This window comes from Theropithecus gelada, chromosome 7b, assembly GCF_003255815.1.
Source record: "Theropithecus gelada isolate Dixy chromosome 7b, Tgel_1.0, whole genome shotgun sequence".
NCBI classification, from domain to species: domain Eukaryota; kingdom Metazoa; phylum Chordata; class Mammalia; order Primates; family Cercopithecidae; genus Theropithecus; species Theropithecus gelada.
In genome coordinates, this window is record NC_037675.1 from 62,179,276 (window position 1) to 62,202,379 (window position 23,104).

Below are 23,104 nucleotides of genomic sequence, written 5' to 3' on the forward strand. Positions count from 1 at the left end.
AATTCTGGCTCTGTGAGTTATGCTTATGGGACTTAGGCAAATAATCTTATTCATGCTTGGAATATACCTTACAGTGTATTGTTTGTGAGAATAAGATAATATAGTGAAATGCTCAAAGAAAATTCTTTAAACAGCCTTCTTAGGTGTTGTCAAATGCTAAGATCAGTTCCTCCACAGATAATGTGGTAGATTAACTTAAAAACAAACAAAAAGAAACCAAGAACAGCAACAAAGTAAAAGAAAGAGAGTGATTAGGTGACTGACTCCAAATATAAGATAAGTGTTTCTTAAATCTGGATGTAGAATCTGCCAAAATGTTAAGTTGTCGAAAAACAAGGGGAAAATGATCTGTTTTAAGCCATAAATAGGCTAATCAGAAATAATGACATGGTAAGAAATATTAATGACTTTTTAAAAGTCATTAAAGGATTACTTAAAGGATAATTGCATTTTACAGATAACAGAGAATCTAAAACTAACTTTATTCTTTTTTGGGTTCATACTTTATGGGAATTTCTATTAAGTAGATATCATTTGGTGAATACATGAAAAAACAAACATTGGTCTGATCATCAAGTAGAATTACTGGGAGCAGTAAACAAGAATGTAAAGTAAGTCAAAGCCTTGGATGAACTCATCCAAGTTAAGAAACCATCTGGTGAGATCTTGATTAAAATTCTGCAATTAAAGAAGCTGCTTAAGTATTTATGAATTTGTACTTCTTTGTACTACCATGGTGACTAATGTCAATGCATTTTTCTCAGCAAGGACACACAGGCATACCTGGTTTTCTTGTGCTTTTCTTTATTGTGCTCCACAGATACTGCATTTTTAAACAAATTGAAGGTTTCTGGCAACCCTGTATTGGGCAAGATTATCGGCACCATTTTTCCAACAGCATATTCTCACTTTGTGTCTCTGTGTCACATTTTGGTAATTTTCACAATATTTCCAACTTTTAAATTATTATTAGTATTTTTATTTTACTTTAAGTTCTGGGATACATGTGCAGAACATGCAGGTATGTTACATAGGTACACATGTGCCATGGTGGTTTGCTGCACCTATCAACCCGTCATTTAGGTTTTAAACCCTGCATGCATTAGGTATTTGTCCTAATGCTCTCCTTCACCTTGTCTGCCACCCACCAACAGGCCCCAGTGTGTGATATTCCCCGCCCTGTGTCCATGTGTTTTCACTGTTCAGCTTCCACTTATGAGTGAGAACATGCGGTGTTTGGTTTTCTGATCCTGTGTTAGTTTGCTGAGAATGATGGCTTCCAGCTTCATCCACGTCCCTGCAAAGGACATGAACTCTTTCTTTTTTATGGATGCATAGCATTCCATGGTGTATATATGCCACATTTTCTTTATCCAGTCTATCATTGATGGGCATTTGGGTTGGTTCCAAGTCTTTGCTGTTGTGAATAGTGCTGCAGTAAACATACATGTGCATGTGTCTTTATAGTAGAAGGATTTATAATCCTTTGGGATTGCTGGGTCAAATGGTATTTCTGGTTCTAGTTCCTTGAGGAATTGCCACACTATCTTCCACAATGGTTAACCTAATTAACACTCCTACCAACAGTGTAGAAGCATTCTTATTTCTCCACATCCTCTCCAGCATCTATTGTTTCCTGACTTTTTAATGATTGCCATTCTCACTGGCGTGAGATGGTATCTCATTGTGGTTTTGATTTGCATTTCTCTAATGACCAGTAATAATGAGCCTTTTTTCATGTTTGCTGGCTGCATGAATGTCTTCTTTTGAGAAGTGTCTGTTCATATCTTTCGTCCACTTTTTGATGTTTTTTTTTTTTTTCTTGTAAATTTGTTTAAGTTCCTTGTAGATTCTGGATATTAGCCCTTAGTCAGATGGATAGATTGCAAAATTTTTCTCCTATTCTATAGGTTACCTGTTCATTCTGATGATAGTTTCTTTTGCTGTGCAGAAGCTCTGTAGTTTGATTAGATCCCATCTGTCAGTTTTGGCTTTTGTTGCCATTGCTTTTGGTGTTTTGGTCATGAAGTCTTTGCCCATGCCTATGTCCTGAATGATATTACCTAGATTTTCTTTTAGGGTTTTTATGATTTTTAGGTCTTAACGTTTAAGTCTTTAATCCATCTTGTGTTAATTTTTGTATAACGTGTAAGAAAGGGGTCCAGTTTCAGTTTTCTGCATATGGCTAGCCAGTTTTCCCAGCACCATTTATTAAATGGGGAATCCTTTCCCTATTGCTTGTTTTTGTCAGGTTTGTCAAAGATCAGATGGTTGTAGATGTGCGGTGTTACTTCTGAGGTCTCTGTTGTGTTCCATTGGTCTGTATATCTGTTTTGTTACCAGTATCATGCTGTTTTGGTTACTGTAGCCTTATAGTATAGTTTGAAGTCAGGTAGCATGATGGCTCCAGCTTTGTTCTTTTTGCTTAGGATTATCTTGGCTCTAAGGGCTCTTTTTTGGTTCCATATGAAATTTAAGTAGTGTTTTCTAACTCTGCGAAGAAAGTCCCTGGTAGCTCGATGGGAATAGCATTGACTCTGTGAATTACTTTGGGCAGTATGGCCTTTTTCATGGTATTGATTCTTCCTATCCATGAGCGTGGAATTTCTTTCCATATGTTTGTTTCCTCTCTTATTTCCTTGAGCAGTGATTTGTAGTTCTCCTTGAAGAGGTCCTTCGCATCCCTTGTAAGTTGTATTCCTAGGTATCTTATTCTATTTGTACCAGTTGTGAATGGGAGTTTACTCATGATTTGGCTCTCTGCTTGTCTGTTGTTGCTGTATAGGAATGCTTGTGATTTTTGCACATTGATTTTGTATCCTGAGACTTTGCTGAAGTTGCTTATCAGCTTAAGGAGTTTTTGGACTGAGATGATGGGGTTTTCTAAATATACAATCATGTCATCTGCAAACAGAGACAATTTGACTTCCTCTCTTCCTATTTGAATATTCTTTATTTCTTTCTCTTGCCTGATTGCCCTGGCCAGAACTACCAGTACTACATTGAATAGGAGTGGTGAGAGAGGGCATCCTTGTCTTGTGCCAGTTTTCAAAGGGATTGCTCCAGTTTTTGCCCATTCAGTGATATTGGCATTGGGTTTGTCATAAATAGCTCATGTTATTTTGAGATACATTCCATCAATACCTAGTTTATTGAGAGTTTTTAGTATGAAGGGGTATTGAATTTTATCGAAGGCCTTTTCTGCATCTATTGATGTGTTTTTTGTCCTTGATTCTGTTTATGTGATTGATTATGTTTTTTGATTTGCATATGTTGAACCAGCCTTTCATCCCAGGGATGAAGCCGACTTGATCGTGGTGGACAGACTTTTGGATGTGCTGGTGGATTTGGTTTGCCAGTATTTTATTGAGGATTTTTGCATCAATGTTCAGGGATATTGGCCTGAAATTTTCTTTTGTTGTGTCTCTGCCAGATTTTGGTATCAGGATGATACTGGCCTTATAAAATGGGTTAGGGAGGAGTCCCTCTTTTTCTGTTGTTTGGAATAGTTTTAGAAGGAATGGTGCCAGCTCCTCTTTGTACCTCTGGTAGAATTTGGCTGTGAATCTGTATATTCCTGGGCATTTTTTGTTTGGTAGGCTATGAATTACTGCCTCCATTTCAGAACTTCTTATTGGTCTATTCAGGGAATCAGCTTCTTCCTGGTTTAGTCTCGGGATGGTGTATGTGTCCAGGAATTTATCCATTTCTTGTAGATTTTCTAGTTTATCTGCGTAGAGTTGTTTATAGTATTCTGTGATGGTAGTTTTTATTTTTGTGGGATCAGTGATGATATCCCCTTTATCATTTTTTATTGTGTCTCTTTGATTCTTCTCTCTTTTCTTCTTTATTTATGTAGCTAATGGTCTATCTATTTTGTTAATCTTTTCAAAAATCCAGCTCCTGGTTTCATTGATTTTTTTGAAGGATTTTTTTGTGTCTCTATATCCTTCAGTTTTGCTCTGATCTTAGTTATTTCTTGTCTTCTGTTAACTTTTGAATTTCTTTGGTCTTTTCTAGTTCTTTTGTGATGTTAGGGTGTCAATTTCAGAGCTTTCCAGCGTCTGATGTGGGCATTTAGTTCTGTAAATTTCCCTTTTAACACTGTCTTAGCTGTTTCCTAAAGATTCTGGTATGCTGTGTCTTTGTTCTCATTGGTTTCAAAGAACTTCTTTATTTCTGCCTTAATTTCGTTATTTACCCAGTAGTCATTCAGGAGCAGGTTGCTCAATTTCCATGTAATTCTGCAGTTTTGAGTGAGTTTCTTAATCCTGAGTTCTAATTTGATTGCACTGGCGTGTGAGGGACCGTTTGTTATGATTTTTGTTCTTTTCCATTTTCTGAGGAGTGTTTTACTTCCAATTATGTGGTCAATTTTAGAATAAGTGCTATGTGGCACTGAGAAGAATGTATTTTCTGTTGACTTGAGGTGGAGAGTTCTGTAGATGTCTATTAGGTCTGCTTTGTCCAGAGCTGAATTCAAGTACTGTATATCCTTCTTAATTTTCTGTGTTGTTGATCACTCTAATATTGACAGTGGGGTGTTAAAGTCTCCCACTATTGGGAGGGAGTTTGTGTGGGAGTCTGTCTCTTTGTAGGTCTCTAAGAATTTGGTTTATGAATCTGGGTGCTCCTGTATTGAGTAGATGTATATTTAGGATAGTTAGCTCTTCTTGTTGCATTGATCCCTTTACCATTATGTACTGCCCTTGTTTTTTTTTTTTTTGTTTGTTTGTTTTTTGCTTCCCATTTGCTTGGTAAATATTCCTCCATCTCTTTATTTTAAGCCTATGTGTTTCTTTGCATGTGAGAGGGTCTCCTGAATGTAGCCCACTGATGGGTCTTGACTCTTTATCCAATTTGCCAGTCTGTGTCTTTTAATTGGGGCATTTAGCCCATTTACATTTAAGGTTAATATTTTTATGTGTGAATTTAATCCTGTCATCTTGATGCTAACTGGTTATTTTACACATTAGTTGATGCAGTTTCTTTGTAGTGCCATTGGTCTTTATATTTTGGGGTGGTTTTGCATTGGCTGGTACTGGTTTTTCCTTTCCATATTTAGTGCTTCTTTCAGGAGCTCTTGTAAGGCAGGCCTGGTGGTGAGAAAATCCCTCTGGATTTGCTTGTCTGGAAAGGATTTTATTTCTCCTTCACTATGAAGCTTAGTTTGGCTGGATATGAAAATCTGGGTTGAAAATTCTTTTCTTCAAGAATGTTGAGGCCAGGCAGGATGGCTCATGCCTGTTATCCCAGTACTTTGGGAGACCGAGATGGGTGGATCACTTGGGGTCAGGAATTCAAGACCAGTTTGGCCAACATGGCAAAACCCTGTCTCTCAAAAAATAGTCATGCGTGGTGGCATACGCCTGTAATCCCAGCTACTTGGGAGCCTGAGACAGGAGAATCTTGAACCCAGGAGGCGGACGTTGCAGTGAGCTGAGATCACGCCACTGTACTCCAGCCTGGAGGACAAGAGCGAGTCTCTCTCTCTCTCTCTCCATATATATATAAAAATATATAAAATATAGAATGTACATGTGAGTGTTTAATATTGGCCCCTCTTCTGGCTTGTGTGGTTTCTGCAGAGAGAGCCACTGTTAAAGTTTGGTGGACTTCCCTTTGTAGGTAACCTGAACTTTCTCTCTGGCTGCCCTTAACATTTTTTCGTTTGTTTCAACCTTGGAGAATGTGATTATGTGTCTTGGGGTTGCCCCTCTCGAGGAATATTTTAGTGGCGTTTTCTGTATTTCGTGAATTTGAATGTTGGCCTGTCTTACTAGGTTGATGAGGTTCTCCTAGATAATACCCTGAAGTGTGTTTTCCAACTTGGTTTCATTTTCCCTGTCACTTTCAGTTATACCAATCAATCATAGGTTTGGTCTTTTCACATAGTCCCATATGTCTTTGAGGCTTTGTTTGTTTCTTTTCATTCTTTTTTCTCTAATCTTGTCTTCATACCTCATTTTGGTAAGTTGATCCTCAATTTCTGATATCGTTTCTTCTGCTTCACGGATTCGGCTATTGATACCTGTGTATGCTTCACGAAGTTCTCGTGCTGTGTTTTTCAGCTCCATCATGTCATTTATGTTCCTCTCTAAACTGGGTATTCTAGTTAGCAGTTCCTGTAACTTTTTGTCAAGGTTTTTAGCTTTCTTGCACTGAGTTAGAACGTGCTCCTTTAACTCAGAGGAGTTTATTATTTCTCAGCTTCTGAAGCGTATTTCTGTCAGTTCATCAATCTCATTCTCCATCCAGTTTTGTGCCCTTGCTTGAGAGGAGTTGTAATCATTTGGAGAAGAAGAGGCATTCCGGTTTTTGGGATTTTCAGCATTTTTACGCTGGTTTTTCCTCATCGTCGTGGATTTATCTACCTTTGATCTTTGAAGCTGATGACCTTTGGATGGGGTTTTTGATTGGGGGTCCTTTATGTTGATGTTGATGTTGTTGCTTTCTATTTACTAGCACTTCTAACAGTCCCTTCTGCAGCAGGTCTGCTGCAGTTTGCAGGAGGTCCACTTCAGATCCTGTTCACTTGGGTATCACCAGTGGAGGCCGCAGAATAGCAAAGATTGCTGCCTGCCCCTTCCTCTGGAAGCTTTGTCCCAGAGGAGCACCAGCCTGATGCCAGCCTGAGCTCTCCTGTATGAGGTGTCTGTCGACCTCTGTTGGGAGGTGTCTCCCAGTCAGGAGGCACGGGGGTCAGGGACCCACTTGAGGCGGCAGTCTGTCCCTTAGCAGAGCTGGTGCACTGTGCTGGGAGAATTCCTCTTGTTAGGATCAGCTGCCCTCTTCAGAGGTGGCAGGCAGGAATGATTCAATCTGATGAAGCTGTGCCCACGACCACCCCTTCCATCAGGTGCTGTGTCCCAGAGAGATAGGGGTTTTGTCTGTAAGCCCCTGATTGGGGCTGTTACCTTTCTTTCAGATATGCCCTTCGCAGTGAAGAGGAATCTGGAGAAGCAGTCTGGCCACAGCTGTTTTGCTGTACTGTGGTGAGTTCCGCCCAGTTCAGACCTCCCAGCCTCCTTAACACTGTCAGGGAAAACCGCCTACTAAAGCCACAGTAATGGCGGATGCCTCTCCCCGCACCAAGCTTGATTGACCTAGGTTGACTTCAGACTGCTGTGCTGGAAGTGAGAATTTCAAGCCGGTGGTTCTTAGCTTGCTGGGCTCTATGGGAGTGGGACTGGCTGAGTGAGACCACTTGGCTCTCTGGCTTCAGCCCCCTTTCTGGGGGAGTGAATGGTTCTGTCTCAGTGGGGTTCCAGGCGCCACTGGGGTATGAGAAAAACCTCCTGCAGCTAGCTCGGTGTCTGCCCAAACAGCTGCCCAGTTTTGTGCCTGAAACCCAGGGCCCTGGTGGTGTAGGCACAAGAGGGAATCTCCTGATCTGCACATTGCAAAAACCGTGGGAAAAACCTAGTATGTGGGCTGGATAGCAGTCTCTCACAGCTTCCCTTGGCTGGGGGAGGGAGGTGCCCCAGCTCCTTGTACTTCCTGGGTGAAGCGACGCCTCACCCTTGCTTCTGTTCACCCTCCGTGGATTGGACCCACTGCCTGACCAGTCCCAGTGAGATGAACTGGGTACCTCAGTTGGAAATGCAGAAATCACCCTCCTTCTGCGTTGGTCTGGCTGACAGATGCAGACCATAGCTGTTTCTATTCGGCCATCTTGGCCCCTCCCCCCAACTTTTTTATTATTATCATGTCTGTTGTGCTGAAATATGATCAGTGATCTTTGATGTTACCATTGTAATTGTTTTAGGCTGCCAGGAACCACACCCATATAAGATAGGAAACTTAATTGATAAATGTTACCTGTGTTTTACTCCACCAATTGCCCCATCTCTCATCCCTCTCCTTCTCCTCTGGCCTCCCTATTCCTTTAGACACAACAATATTTAAAATAGGCCAATTAAAACCCTACAGTGTCCTCTCAGTGTTCAAGTGAAGAGAACAGTCACATATGTCTGACTTTAAATCAAAAGCTAGAAATAATTAAGCTTCCTAAGGAAGGCATGTGGAAAGCCAAGATAGGCCGAAAGCTAGTCTTCTTGTGCCGAACACTGAGACAAATTGTGAATGCAAAGGAAAAGTTAAAAGTGCTACTCCAAAAGAAACATTCTTGAAGGAAATTAAAAGTGCTGCTTTAGTGAACACATGAATGATAAGAAAATGAAACAGGCTTATTGTTTATATGGAGAAAGTTTCAGTGGTCTGGGTAAAACAGCAAACCACAACATACTCCCTTAAGTCGAAGTCTAATCCAGGTCCTAATCTGTAACTCTCTTCAGTCCTATGAAGACTGAGAGAGGTGAGAAAGCTTCTGAAGAAAAGTCTGAAGCTAGCAGAAGTTAATTCATGGAATTTAAGGAAAAATGCCAATTCTATAACATAAAAGTGGCTACCCAGAACAACTGATTTTTCAATGTAGATTAAACATCCTTCTATTGAAAGAAGATGCCATCTAGAATTTTTGTAGCTAAAGAGGAGAAGTCAATGCCTGGTTAGTTTCAAAAGGCAAGGCTGACTCTCTTTTTAGGGGCTAATGCAGCTGGTGACTTTAAGTTGAAGCCAGTGCTCATTTGCTTTTTTTTTTTTTTTTTTTTTGAGATGGAGTCTTAGTCTGTCACCAGGCTGGAGTGCAGTGGCGTGATCTCAGCTCATGGCAACCTCCGCCTCCTGGTTTCAAGCGTTTCCTCTGTCTCAGCCTCCTGAGTAGCTGGGACTGCAGGCGCTCACCACCACGCCCAGCTAATTTTTTGTATTTTAGTAGAGAGGGGGTTTCGCCATATTGGCCAGGCTGATCTTGAACTCCTGACCTTGTGATCTGCCCGCCTCGGCCTCCCAAAGTGCTGAGATTAACAGGCGTGAGCCACCGTGCCTGGCCTCATTTGCCATTTTGAAAATCCTAGGGTCTTTAAGAATTTTGCTAAATTTACTCCCCCTGTGCTCTAAAATGGGCACAACCAAGTCTAGGTGACAGCATATCTGCTTACAGCATGACTCGCTGAATATTTGAAGCCCAGTGTTGAGACCTACTGTTCAGAAAAGATTTCTTTCAAAATATTGCTGTTCATTGACAATGCATCTGGTCACTCAAGATCTCTGACAAGAAATGTACAAGGAGATGAATGTTGTTTTCAAAATGTCAACGTTACTAGTTGATATTTTGGAAGTTTCAGAAGAAGTTAATTCCAACCCCCATGGGAAGACTTTGAGCAGTTCAAGACTTCAGCGGAAGAGGTAACTGCAGATGTGATAGAAACAGCAAGAGAAGTAGAATTAGCAGTGGAGCCTGATGGTGTAACTGAATTGCTGCAATCTCATGATAAAACTTGAATGGATGAGGAGTTGCTTCCTAGGGATGAGCAAAGAAAGTGGTTTCTTGAGACAGAATCTACTCATGGTAAAGATGCTTTGATTATTTTTAAAATTACAACAAAGGGTTTAGAGTACTACATAAACTTAGTTGATAAAACAGTGGCAGTATTTTTTTTTTTTAATTATACTTTAAGTTCTGCAGTACATGTGTACAATGTGCAGGTTTGTTACATAGGTATACATGTGCCATGTTGGTTTGCTGTCCCCATCAACTTGTCATTTACATTTAGGTATTTTTCCTAATGCTATCCCTCCCCAAGACCCCCACCCCCTGACAGGCCCCGGTGTGTGATGTTCCTCTCCCTGTGTCCATGTGTTCTCATTGTTCAACTCCTACTTATGAGTGAGAACATGCGGTGTTTGGTTTTCTGTCCTTGTGATAGTTTGCTGAGAATGATGGTTTCCAGCTTCATCCACATCCCTGCAAAGGACATGAACTCATCCTTTTTTATGGCTGCATAGTATTCCATGGTGTATATGTGGCACATTTTCTTAATCCAGTCTATTATTGATGGACATTTGGGCTGATTCCAAGTCTTTGCTATTGTGAATAGTGCCTCAGTAAACACACGTGTGCATGTGTCTTTTTAGTAGCATGATTTATAATCCTTTGGGTATATACCCAATAATGGGATTGCTGGGTCAAATGGTATTTCTAGTTCTAGATCCTAGAGGAATCATCACACTGTCTTCCACAATGGTTAAACTAATTTACACTCCTACCAACAACAGTGTAAAAGCATCCTATTTCTCTACATCCTCTCCAGCATCTGTTGTTTCCTGACTTTTTAATGATCGCCATTCTAACTGGTGTGAGATGGTATCTCATTGTGGTTTTGATTTGCATTTCTCTAATGACCAGTGATGATAAACTTTTTTTTCATGTGTTTGTTGACTGCATAAATGTCTTGTTTTGAGAAATGTCTGTTCATATCCTTTGCCCACTTTTTGATGGGGTTGTTTTTTTCTTGTAAATTAGTTTAATTTCTTTGTAGATTCTGGATATTAGCCCTTAGTCAGATGGATAGATTGCAAAACTTTTCTCCCATTCTGTAGTTTGCCTGTTCACTCTGCAGTGGTAGTATTTGAGAGAATTGACTCCAATTTTGAAAGAAGTTCTGTGGGTTAAATGCTATCAAACAACGTCATGTGCTACAGAGAAATCTTTCATGAAAGGAAGAGTAAATCAATGTGGCAAACTTCATTGTTGTGCCATTTTAAGAAATTGCCACAGCTAGTCCAGCCTTCAGCAACCACCACCCTGATCAGTCAGCAGCCATCAACATCCAGGCAAGACCTTCCACCAGCAAAAAGATACAATTTGCTGAAGGTTCACATGGTTAACATTTTTTAGTAATCATGTATTTTATATTAAGATACATGTACTGTGTTTTAGACAAAATCCTATTGCACACTTACTAGACTACAGTAGAGTATAAACATAACTTTTACATGCACTGGGAAATAAACAAAAAATGTTTGTGACTCACTTTATGGCAAGGGTCTGCAACTGAACCTGCGTATCTCTGAAGTATGCCCATATCTGCCTTTCGTAAGAATCGTGTATCCTACAAAGTCTTAAGGGACAAGGAATCTGTAGAGAAGAAAAGTTCTGGTTAAGCTTTTGTGAGATTAATACTGTGTCTGTGTGCATTAATAGATACATTGAATTTTGTCCTTGTCACATATATTTCATCTGTCATTCATGTAAGGTGTATACTTCAGTGGATTTATTTGGAGACCCAGGCATACTCTTGCCTATTTTGGTGCTGTGGCCTGTCTTGGTAGGTGGTGAGATGTCTAGCCATAGGTAAGGATATTGGCATGGGGATTTAAAACTTCAGTGGTTAATAGGATTGGAGATGATATTTAATATTATGTCTACTTCTGAGATTCTCTGAATTTTATTATTTATAGACATTCAAATTATCCGTTTTCTGTGCCTTTCCAAGTCCTCATGGAATTCCTCATGCTACTCTAATTTGAGTCATTGTGAAAGATGTTAGTGACTTTTGAGAATCAGATTTTTACATTGGGAAGTATGAAGATGAAAAAAATTGGCCTGGATAATCTCTGTTGACACTAAAAATTTAAAAACATTAATCAAGATAAAAAATGAGACGTGAATGGTTCTTAGCTCATTTCTTTAAAGGCACTACTGTTTTGTATTTTGTTCAAGAAAAAAAGTTTCACTTTTTTTTTTTTAAAAACACTATAATCAGAACCAGAGGTCTGCTAAGTAAAATCATGCAGTTCAGTCTCTTTCCTCTTGACACCTTACTGATACCCGGAAGTTTTGATTGTGTTATATGTAGGTTGATGACTTAAGACCAGGCATCACTATTAAAACTCATAGTAGGTTTGAGTGGAGTGTTTTCAGTTAAGAGCTTGTTGATACTGTGTTATGGGAACATATAATGCCTGGGAAAGGTACCAAGTGCTGGGTAAGAATGCAAAAGACAAAATGCGGAAAAGCTATAATTTAAGAAATTTTAAAATTTTGCCCAAGGCTAGGCTTACCTTTAGGAAAGATAAAATAAACTTTTTTTTTTTTTTTTCTCTCTCTCTCCTGAATTGTTCCCAGGGCCTGAGACTAAATTTATCATAATTAATGTGTTTTATATATTGTCAGTCTTAAACTGTAACATCATTTATAACATTGTTTCTGCAGGAAGATGCCTTGAGTTCTAACTTACAGACTTTTGGAAGTTAGTGATTTTATCTTGTAATACTAAACAACAGTCTGTAGAGATGTGCAAAATATTCCCTCTCTTCCTGCTTCTCGTCCTATTGATGATGATGATGAAGTAATAATAGTGGGTAGCATTTTGTAGACACTTATTTTATATCCTTTAAATGTATTTATTTAATTCTTGACAAGTGAAACTGAGACTTTTTTCTTTTTTTTTTTTGAGACAGAGTCTCACTCTGTCGCCCAGGCTGGAGTGCAGTGGCGCGATCTCTGCTCACTGCAAGCTCCGCGTCCTGGGTTCACACCATTCTCCTGCCTCAGCCTTCTGAGTAGCTGGGACTACAGGCACCCACCACCACTGGTGCCCGGCTGATTTTTTGTATTTTTTAGTAGAGACGGGATTTGACCGTGTTAGCCTGGATAGTCTCGATCTCCTGACCTCGTGATCCGCCTGCCTTGGCCTCCAAAGTGCTGGGATTACAGGCGTGAGCCACTGCGCCCGGCCGAGACTTTTTTTTTTTTTTTTTTTTTAAGTTGAAGCTCAAGGTAGAGCTAGGATTTGACTGTTCAGAACTCTAAAGCCCCATGCTTTTAACATTGTGTTAGTCTAAGGGCACAGTTAATATGGGGAGTCATAGGCTGATAGTTTATATGCTTGTGTTCTTGCTAGAGTGAAGATATATAGATGGGAAAGCTGTGTGGTATGAAGAAACAAAATAAATACAGAATAAGATTGTTCTTTAAGTTATTTGGTGGTTAACCTGTAGTTAACTCATGACTTCACCAAGAATAGTTTTGGGTATTATGGAAATCTTGAAGCACGTGTGTTTCAAAATGAGTTAGAGGCGTTAGGCATTTAAAAACCACCAATGCTGACAGAATGTGAGAATATTGTGTAGGATCAGGTCTTGAGGCATTTTTTACATAGTTAATGCATCTTTTATAGATATCAATTTTTATGTTGTCTTATGTAGTATAGATTAATATTATGAGTATAGCTGGTTGTAATTTTCTTACGTGCTAATTTATATCTATTTAAAGATATAACACTTGAAAAACACTTAAAAGTAATTACTTTTTTCCAAAAGATTGAATATTTCCAGAAAAAAACGTTTTCGGTTTTAGTGATAAATGTAAAAACTCATGAACATTTACATGAATTCACTGGATATAGGGAGACAGTATTAAGGATATAAATTATTTAAAACATTTTCCTTAGAACTGGAACAATAAGGTTATGTTGTTCAAAATGTTAAAGTTTAAAGAAAAAAATTTCTTTGTTAAGGGAAGTCAAAGCATATTTGGTACTGTGTATGAACATGCCTGTTTTACTTGCTGTGGAGCTGCTAATACCTAAAATCGTGTCATTAAGTTTTTTTCACCATTAAAAAAAATCAGTTTAATATTGAATCATTTCAAAAAATCTTTGTGAAAAGATCAAGAGGCATCATAAAATTGTCTGTACACTTGCTATTAATGAAAAAAAATTAGAAGAATTTCGAACAAGGAAGTATTCACCTGAATCAACATATTTTAGTGTCCTTAATGTTGGGCAATTAGCTGATAAGCTAGTTTGAACCTGACTTTCAGGATACAATACTTTTGAGGTTGTATTTGTTTCTTTGCTTTCAACAAGGCAAGTGTTGATGCTAGATCAATTAGCAAATCTTGAAGAATTAACTTAAATGGTGTGGTAATTCCTGTTATTAGAGATATTTCTTAGAACTCATGAAATTCCTCCCTCCCACGTGATATCAGGTGTGTTGAGAAAGTTGCCAGGCAGCAGTCTTGGATATCAGAGTCCAGTTCAAAGTTGTTAGAATGAGAAGTGTTTTTAAAATGCTATGGGAATGCCTGAATTACAGTTGAACTTTGAAATTAAAAAGAAAACACAAGACAGTATAAAAATAAAGACCTATAAGAGTGCTGTAGCAAGTTGGGTTTTTTGTAACCTACTTTTTAAAGTACAGGTCTTTGAAGGCAGGGTTTTACTAATTACATTATTACATTGCTCTTACTAAAGACAGCAATGCAGGTAATTACCCTCAGATCTGAAGATTAAAAGTCTTATTATTTTTAAATAAATATTAAGAAAGGAGAGTAATTTTTATAACTGTTAGCACATATGCTTTGTGTGCTAGCTTTTTGCTAATGTAAAATGAATCTGAATATGCCATATGATTGGTGACAAATAAAAAACTCTTTGTGCAATTAAGAGAAAATCTGTTTATTTAAGAGCTCTCAAAGGTTGTAAAAGATTATACTAGGCTGTATGTGAAGGATAAATGTTGTGAAATAATGCCCCTTAGTTCCCCTTTTATAATAAATCTCAGCTGTGTGTTCAGCATAAGGGCTCAGTGCCAAAAAGAACAGGTTCAACTTGTCCGTGAGGATTTGCACCACAGTAAAGTGTACAACTGCTTTTGTAGAGGTCATTGTGGAGGTCAGGGCATGTACAGTTGAATGAAAGCAACTTTAAAAACATGGTAGATCATAGAATTACTTGAGATTCAAAAATCAATGTTAACTTAAAACATTAAAAAGATGGAAAATCATGAAAAGAACCTTCAAATATATTTTATCTTTATCTACATATGTTAATATGTTTTCAGACAAATTAAAAATAATTTCTTTGGCATCTTGTGCTAGTATAGTTTTAAGGATCTTCAGAATATTTTATAATTGCCAAGATTTGGAAGTATTGACTATTTTAATATTTGTTAAATTCTGAACAGTGTTCAGATAATGAAGGTAGGATATGATGGTGGTAAAACAAAGTGTGCAGGGATATGTGCATGGTGGGAGTAAAGGCAGGGGAGTGTGGGTGAGTTCTAATAAAAATACGGGTGTAATCTGGAAAATGTCTCCACAAGTCATATTTATTTGAGTTTAAGATCGAAAGGTTCAAAATTTAACAACAACAACAAAGAAAATGCAGTCTTATATAGTATGATTCTTTTTCCTAAATATTTCAGAAATACTTTTATGTATTTGTGGTAAATAGAAATAATGAGAAATAGAATGTGGAGAGGCTGTAAGATCCCAGGACTCCAGCCAATGCTTTGAGTTTCATATAAAGAATACCTGAAAAGATATAACTAAGTAAGTAGATGCAGAGCTTACCTGGGGTTATATTTTATCTAGAGCTATACTTCATGACTCTTTTCTTGTTTCTTTTTGGTGACAATTTTTTAAAACATGGTGGTCATAGCAAAATGACAGGCAATCATTGGTTTCAGTATAGGGATTAATTAGTAATCTTTAGAATGTGCTTCAGCAAATGCAGCTGATTGGCAGTAGCATCTGTCTCAGCAACTGGCAGAATGTTAGTACTTTTATCAAGTAATTTTCAGAAGGGCTCCAAAGCTGTGTTACTAAACCTTCTCATATGAACTGCTTTCTTTCTCCTCTAGGGCATTGTTTTACTAAATGTACCTATCCATTAATTAACTAATTAGTGAAAGGAAGGCTATAAAATTATTTTTTAATTTAAAAAAATGGAAACAAATGATGTGATAGTCTGTGTATTCTTGTATTTGAGGGACCACCACTATGCTCACTTATCACATACATATGTTCTCAGATGAAACATTTATAAAGGATTGTGATTTTGCTGTATTGTTTTTGTAGTTCATCTCATAAAACATATCTCTTAATTATGAAGAGTGATCTGTTAAAGTACAATAAACTATGATTTAAAGGATTGATTAGTATAGTCAACTTTCTAGAAAGGCAATTTACTTCTGCATTGCTAGGAATTACCCCTTTTAAATAGCCTTTTAACGAAACTGTTTCGTATTTCAAAGGATGTGCAGTTTACATTGATTCACAGACAAGCCATCAATTTTCTGTTGTTTGAAGAAAATATTTTTGCTCATTATAAAAACAAGACAACTTCTAAGTGAGTATCAAGGTTGAAGCACATCTCAATAAAGATGAAATTTGCCTTAATCTGAATGTGTTATGGAAAAATTGAGTATATTTTCTAAAAATAAATTGATATGCTTTAATGAACTAGAGTCTTTTCATTTAAAAAGTACTTACATACTAATTTTTTAAACAAAGGAGCATATTATATTTAATCATGTTTAATAAATATAATATATTTTTAATAAAAATTTACATACATATTGTTAAATGCTTGAAAATAGGGACAGTTATGGTGGTATACTTTCTGCTGTATCTTCACAGTGCATAACATCCACCAAATGTTTAATAAATTTTCATATTTTAGTCCTATAATGGAAAAGTACTTGGTGGATTTTAGCAGGATAGGGTGTAAAATATGGGTAGGTTACTTGGTCTTGGAGAGCTTCAGTTTCTTTTCCTGTAAAACAGGTAAAACATACTTACCTTGAATGTGTATGTAATGCCTAACACAGTGCTTGGCACATAGTAGATGTTCAGTAAATATTTCTGTATCATTTTAGTGCAATTGCACTGTTAGTAATCACATTCCATATCTGCCCGACTTTAATAAAAGACAGTTTATGTGAAATTTTAGGTGAGAAGGATTATCAAGTCAGTGCCTTAAATATTCTGTTCTATTCTGAGTTTTAGAGTAGATTTAATTGCATGGTGGTTTTATGAGTGTGATAGTCGTGGTGTTGGTGTTTGTGGGTATGTGTGTTTGGTTTGGGGAAGTTAGATTGGGATGGTTAGAGTATTCATAGTGCTTGTTGTTTCCTTTTAGGATAGAAGAAAGGTAAAATCAGTGACAGTCTGGCTTAGGTCTTCACTTATTTTCTACAATGGGAATGGCAAAACAACTACTTGTTAAATGACCTCAAATAGAACGAGGAGATTTGTTATGTAGGTTTTTTTGGAGGTAGGATAGATGATTAGAGGGATCATTGAAAAACATTTCTTCATTCATGAAACAGATATTCCTGATATATATCAACTACTGTACTAGGTGCAGAAGAGTCAAATCTAAATAAAATGTAGTCTCTTAAATTATTCAGTCTCTATAATGGCATAAAGAAACTTCCATCTTTTCACTGAAAAATATTTCTGCTTTAGAAGACTACTAATCTTACGTGATATTTTTGTTTTGCTTATGTAATAGTAGTAGTATTTGTAGGTAATTTTATGTAAACCCATTTTTATATTACATTAGGAAATTTTTTATGTATAAGTTGTCACTGTTGGATAAAGTTCACTTATAGTGCCAAGTTAGGAATTCTTGGAAATTACTTTTGAAATTAGTAAAAGAAAGTGAGCTAAAATGCTGTATGCCTGAAAGTTTTTAAAGAAAATTTCTTGCAAATACTGTTTTTCTTAAAATTAATGCAGACTCTTTTAAAGGAGGCAGGTTTTGTCTAATCAGATAGTCTCCTTGATGTTTTTCTTTTCTGATCTTTTTATAGAAACAGATACGGTTTGCTGGACACTGTGTCCTCTTGGCAGCAAATGGTAGTTTGGTAATAAGACAAGCATCAGAGAAAGAATGTAAAAATAATACTTTTCACATTTGTACCACATTTATCAGTGCCCAAGGAAAAAATAAAACCTATAACAACAAAAACAAACAAAATAAACAAAGTATTTTTCTTGTATTTTGCTTTTGCTTTAAGCTACTGGCATATTTCCCTATTTTCATTTGTCTTATAATTTAATGAAAATAATGTTTGACTAGTGTTTTTTCTTCCTCCCATTCCCTTTTTGTAGTCTGGCTTCTATTTTCACTACTGTACTGAAGCTCCTCTGGGTATTGAAATTCCCTTCACTGGGAATGCTTTCTTCCCCTCCATTTCAGGGCTGTTTCAGCCTTCAGAGGTTCTCCCAAATGTCTTTTCTTCCATGAACTCTACTGAATGAAAATTCAAATGCTTGTCATATTCAGTAGAATCGTATCATATCTGCATTTAATTTGCTAGAATTCAACTAAAGTTGAAAACAACACCAAACCAGGTAGAAAAGAAGCAAAAATGCCTCTCTTCTCCCAAGTAAAGAAAATTTTTGAAACAGCATAGATGCCAAATGCAAGCCACCTACTTTGGTGATCTATTCCAATGCTAGAGGAGAAACTAGCTGAGTTGGATTTATATAAAGAGATTAAAATATGCACAGAACAATGTACAGTATACTGTATAGGCAATTTGAGGGACTTTTGAAGGGTTATTTTGACTTTTTTTTTTTTTTTTTGCCTTAATCTGACTTTAGAACCAAATCCTTTTGCACATCACAGTATAACTGTGTTGAACTAAGTCAGTCATATAATTTAGGACCCTTCTAGGCAACACTTTGATCTTTCTCAAGTGTTTCAGATGTGGAACTAACTAAGGGAAAATGACTAACTTAATTCCTTCCCTATTTTTATTTTTGCATTTTTCAGGGAGGGGAATATATTTGTACGAATGCAATTAATAAAAACAGGTTAAAGCAGAGAAAGACAATGCTGTTCCTTTTATATTTTGTGTTCTGTAGTTTGAGACTCATGCCTTTCTCAAAAGTAATTGCATGTAACCACAAATATATTGCTACAGTTAGCGTCTATATGAGTCTTATTAGTTCTAAGCCAATACAAGGAATTTATAGGAATGCTTATTAAATATCCAGAGTTTAGTTGTAATTATATATTATTTGAGAAGCTTTAATGATACTAATCTTTTACTAGTGATCTTTTAATGGAAGATACTATTTCCTAATTTTTTCCAGCTTTTTCATTTCAAAATTGGTTACTTTTCATTTTTGAAGTTCTTAAGGAAAAATTTATATTGATATAATAAAAATTCTAAAATTAGAGCTGAAATATTAAAGGACATTTTTCTGTGTGGAACACTAATTAGTGCATGTGTTTAAGGAGAAGATTACAAACGAATTTGGCTAACAAATCTTTAAGGAATTTCACTGTAGTAAACAGATTTTGATGAGTTTCCAGGGCTAATTTGCTAGAAACATTTTCAGAGACTTGGCTTGCCAAGTGAAGATGTATTTAGAGCCATTTTATTTCTAATGATGAGCAAAAAACAAGCCCTTAGCTAGACAGTTATAGAAATTTGTCTTTGATATTTTCAAGCATATCATATGTATTTGAGTAGAACTGAACATTGCTGAAGAGCTAGAAAAATATGGCGCTGTGTCTACAGGATGAAACCTATTTTTTTATTTTGAAGAAGCCCATTTTAGAAGAAAATTTTTGTGAAAATTGGTAGTCTAACTATTAGGCACCACATTTTAAAAGACAAAGAGTGCTCATAAAGGCTGATTTGTGCAAGTAAGTCATCATTAGAATGCTTAAAAGAGCCTACCATATATATACTTTTACCGTTATATTATACTTATTCCCAAACATACGTTCAGAAAAGGAATGTAGTCTTGATGATTCTAACAGAGTTGGGAATCTGGGTCTTAGTCTTGTGCATTTTTTCTACTGGCTGTTTCTTTAGTGTATGTAGAATCAGATTACATTAAATTTGAGGGAAATTTTATTCATTTTTATGATACATTGTGAGTCAGTGGCTTATTTCCACTTAGTGGTCATGAAATGATAGCAAGTTAGACTTACTGTTTCAGTCTCCTCACTTATACACCACCCTACCCCACTGCAGATGGTGAAAATGAAACTTAACAGAAATTAAATGTTGCACCTCAGTTCATTCTAGTTTAGAGACAGTGCCAGGAGAAGTACATTGTTACCTCTTAACCTGCAGGCCCTGTCCCTCATTTGTCTTTTTACTGTTTACATTTTGAAATAAATTAGAGAAAATCATTTATATGGGGAAAAATGAATTATGCTTACCATGAAATTAAGTACTACCAGCAAGTTATTACGATGCAGCTGCTGCAGTGATGACAGCATGACATCACCCTATAATGACCAGGACAGCATAGTATAAAAATCTCTGCTTGCTTCTAAAACAAATTGAAAACAACTGAATTACCAAAGAATGTTACTCAGAATGAACAGCTTGTAGACAGTGCCAGGTATATTCTTTAAGTACTTTATCCTATTAAAAAAATATGTGTGGGGAGGCCGAGGCGGGTGGATCACGAGGTCAGGAGATCGAGACCATCCTGGCTAACATGGTGAAACCCCGTCTCTACTAAAAATACAAAAAACTAGCCGGGCGTGGTGGCGGGCGCCTGTAGTCCCAGCTACTCGGAGGCTGAGGCCGGAGAATGGCGTGAACCCGGGAGGCGGAGCTTGCAGTGAGCAGAGATCGCGCCATTGCACTCCAGCCTGGGCGACAAAGCGAGACTCCGTCTCAAAAAAAAAAAAAAAAAAAAAAAAAATATGTGTGGGTACACATACGCTATTAAAACATATGTTCACATCCATATACATATGTACAAATAGACATGTATGTGTGTGTATATACATGCATACACAACACATATGTCCACACATATTTAAATTATTAGAACATTACCAAGATAGAAATAGTCATTCAGAATTACCTCAACTGATTTTCTAAAAGGCTTCGTGGAGATATTTTCTTTGGAAATAGTCACTAGAATTATAGTAGTTTAAAGCTACCAGAATGAAATATTCTGGTTTCTGCTTCCACTTAATAAGGTAACATGTTCTGTTGAATTCGACAAATTTAACATTGTGAGAGGACTCAGTTCATGAAACCAACACCACCATCATTTTTGTTTTTGTAATTAAATGACCCTAAGAAATAAAAGTGGAATGCACAGTCCTCACTGTAATGTGATTTACTAGGATATGAGCTCCCTGAGGGCAGGGGCTTGATCTGTTTTGTTCCCTGATGTTCTTTTCAGTTCTTGGCATATAGTAGGTGGTTATATTTGTTATATGAATGGATGATGAATGCCACAGAGTAAGCACAATGTTTTGTTATCTGAAATTTTGTTAAAATAACTACTAAGATGTCTAAAAAACACATTCCCAGCCTAGAAAAGTATCCATTGACTGTAATGAATAAGTGAAAAGGAAAAAATAATCAAAGTCTAGAGAAGGTAGAAATTTATTTCTTGTGTACTCTCATAGTACACAAGACTACGTAGTCAACAAAATTCCAATTGTTTACACTAAGAGCATTTTAAATTTATAGAATATGGAAACCTGATCATCTTACGGTTGTCTTAGTGTTCATACTATTAAATCACATGAAGCTTGTTTATATTGTGTTATTTTATCTATCTATCTATATGTGTCTGTGTGTCTGTGTGTGTATAGATAGATAGATAATTTGAGACAGAGTCTTGCTCTATTGCCAGGCTGGAGTGCAGTGGCACGATCTCGGCTCACTGCAACCACCGCCTCTCAGGTTCAGGCAATTCTCCTGCCTGAGTAGTTGGAACTACAGGCACACAGCGCCATGCCCAGCTAATTCTTTTTTTTTTGTATTGTAGTAGAGATGGGGTTTCACTGTGTTGCCCAGGCTGGTCTTAAACTCCTGAGCTCAAGTGATCTGCCCACCTCAGCCTCCCAAAGTGCTAGGATTACAGGCGTGAGCCACCACGCCTGGCCTATATTGTTATATTTTCATATTATTCTTTAATTTAACAAAATATTGAGCAGCTTTTTGGTGCCAAGCTGCTCAGTGAGGTGCCTATGACAGTGAGCATAGGGCCTTACAGTCTAATGGGAGACAGATTCAAAACAGACATATACACAGAGTTTAACAGGCTTACAGGGCTTATCGGCAAGTATGTTGAAGATGAGGATAGTTTGTTGGATAAATGTCATTAAGCAAGATAGAATCAATAAAAGAGTTCTGAATTTAAAATTGTGTTAAAGGATTTGCGGAATCATTTAAACCTATCGGCCTAAATTTCCAGCACTTTGTATTTACAACCTCTTCTATGATACTTAACAGAAAACCATATACTGATTGGTGTAGAACTGGATTTTCATGTTTAGTATTTTTATTATTGTTTATTTCAACAGTCTATATACTAATTATTTTTATTGCCATTGTTTTCATTAAATAATAATGTATTTTCTTTAATACTGTTATTCTAAATGGTTTGTTGCATTTTAAATGTATGTGTGTATTTTGCCATAGTATGTGTTTAGAGTTAGCACAAAAGATATTCTTTGCTCTTTATTTGGTGAGAAAGCATAATGATAACATTTGCAGTGTATAGATTAACAGACAAATCTTAGTAAATTATAAACTATTTTTGTAGTAGCTTTTAAACTTTCTAAGAAAAGTTAAATAATACGTTTCAGATTATTAAAAATACAGATTATTAAAAATACAGCCATGTATAACTACCCGTGTCAGCATTTGCATTGTTCTCCCAATGTTCCTATGTTGCTCTATATGGAAATGAGCTGAATTTTAGAAAACCTTTTTTCTCATAAGCTTATATTTTTTGACTAGCAAATGATGGAAATATAGGGCTCTAAGCTATATTTTAGAAAAGAAACAGGTTCCATGTTGTTACATTGTAGGGGAATAAAAACACTAATTATGTATACTACTGAATGTACAGTTTGCACGCATTTCCCCCTGAGTGTGGGTATTACCTAAAGTTGCATGGTTTTCTGTGGCTCTTCTCACTACATTTTTACTTTTAAAGCCTCATTTCTTTATCAATTATGTGACAACAGTAACAAAAACAGAAAGGACTTTAGTTTTGTGTCATACTTTTGAAAGTCAGGAAAATGTACCTGAATTACTTAATGGTGTTTTTCAAGACTCGGTGCTAAGACCTCACTCTTTATATATTCCCCCACACCCATTTTCTTTTTCTTGTGACCTTGCCTATCATTTTGATGCTGATAGCAAAATTTCTTTTGAGTTTATTTTATATTTCTAGCTGCCTTTACTGAACATTTCTACTTGGCAGCAATGTTGGATGGATTAAACACCATCTTAAACTCTTTATTTTTAACAGCTTTATTGAGATATAATTTACTTACCATAAGAATTACTTATTTAATATATAATGTATTGATTTTTAGTAAATTTACAGAATTTTGTAACCATTTCAGTAATCCAATTTTAGGATATTTTCATCACTCCAAAGAGGTCTCTGATACTCATTTCCAGACAGAACACACTTCTAGCCCACAGCGATTGTTAATCTACTTTCTGTCTCTGT

At 36.7% G+C, this 23,104-nt stretch overlaps 1 protein-coding gene across 3 annotated transcripts in view; it reads left to right on the top strand.

Annotated features, from left to right (window-relative positions):
* Nucleotides 1-23,104, top strand: part of MNAT1 (MNAT1, CDK activating kinase assembly factor) — a 240,507-nt gene that overhangs the window by 118,978 nt on the left and 98,425 nt on the right. The gene's annotated exons all lie outside the window — the stretch shown is intronic.